At 35.1% G+C, this 1,369-nt stretch overlaps 1 protein-coding gene across 1 annotated transcript in view; it reads left to right on the top strand.

Moving 5' to 3' along the window:
- Positions 1-6: 6 nt before the first annotated feature.
- Positions 7-1,369, top strand: part of LOC106525281 (steroid hormone receptor ERR2) — a gene marked incomplete in the record, with an annotated part of 121,564 nt that continues 120,201 nt past the window's right edge. Inside the window, 1 exon segment of the mRNA XM_014019457.1 lies at positions 7-759.

Raw genomic sequence — 1,369 nt, 5'->3', positions numbered from 1 at the left:
GCCATGAGTGTTGTATACACTTGTGCGAATATCTGGAAAATGAGCCCAGAGAATCGAGTCCCAGTGACGTGCGGTCACTAGGAAATCAGGGAAATTAAAAAGAAAAAGAAAAAAACAATATTAAACACATTAAACTGTCACATTTATACAATGCTTTGTACTATAAACACATTTTCAATTAACATAAACCCTTTTAAATATTTTTCTTATTCAAAATCGCTGAATTTCCTCATATCCTGTTCAAATACAGGACGAGAAAAATCAAGTTCCGCCTCCAGATTGGGCAATCATTTCAATCTCGCTCCGTCTCCACTTGGATTGCGCAATCCCTCCTGCACGTTAAACAGAGAGAGCAGAATTTGTCTCTTTGTCGCCAGTAAAATGTTTCTAAATTTTTTAAATATGCACCTGACTTTCCACCGTTTAGTCGATATTTATTATATAAATATGTGTTTGTGTAATGTGCTAAATCAGTTGAAACAGCTGAGAAAAGACACAAGAGGCCAGTTTTTTTGCACGTGACGGTAGGGGGCGCTTGTGAGCACGGACATTCTTATTGTTACTCCTTACAGCTGCAGAGGAAGAAAGCTAACTAAAATCTCGTATTTAGCAAGTGCAGCCACCGCTATCATTTCTACTTTTCAAGCATTTTAAAATGGAGGCTTATCTTTCTAAACTGAAACAATATTCTAAATTGGACTTTCAGTCGAAGCAGTTAATTTCAAAAGGAAGACAAATAGACTTCACTCATAAGTAAAGGTAAGACCATAATTAATTAGGACCATTTAATTAAATAATATGCATCAAATTAGTTAAAATTTGTTTGTGTAAAGAATAGTAATTAGATGCGAAACATAACTTTTTAACTGCTGCCAACTAGAATCAGTCAGTTTTATTGCCATTGTCAATGAACAGGATTCACAGACTAGGAATTTATACTATATACACTCCTGATCAAAATCTTAAGATCAGTCAAAAAAGTGCAAGAATTTGCATTTTGCACTATTGGATCTTATAAGGTTCTAAGTAGAGCTTCACAATGTTAAAAAAAAGAAATCAGTGTAAGAGACACAAACCTTTGAGCGGGGAATTAATTGAAAACTGCATTTACACTCAAACATGATTTTTTTCAGCTGATCAAAAGTTTTAAGACCATAGCTCAAAAAAAAAATAAAAAAATAAAAAAAACGAAAACAGAAATCAAAGTGTCAAAAAAAGGACTCCGTAATGAGTAGCTCCACCATTCTTGTTGATGACTTCAAACAATGGTTTAGGCATGCTTGATGCCAGTTTTTCCAGGAGGCTATGTGGGAACGTTGCTCCAAGTGTTGAAGATGGCTTCACGAAGGGCATCCACTGTCTGGAACTG

This window comes from Austrofundulus limnaeus, unplaced genomic scaffold (genome assembly GCF_001266775.1).
Source record: "Austrofundulus limnaeus strain Quisiro unplaced genomic scaffold, Austrofundulus_limnaeus-1.0 Scaffold222, whole genome shotgun sequence".
Taxonomy (NCBI): Eukaryota; Metazoa; Chordata; class Actinopteri; order Cyprinodontiformes; family Rivulidae; genus Austrofundulus; species Austrofundulus limnaeus.
Note: the sequence above shows the minus strand (reverse complement) of the source record. Positions and strands in the feature narration are given on the sequence as shown.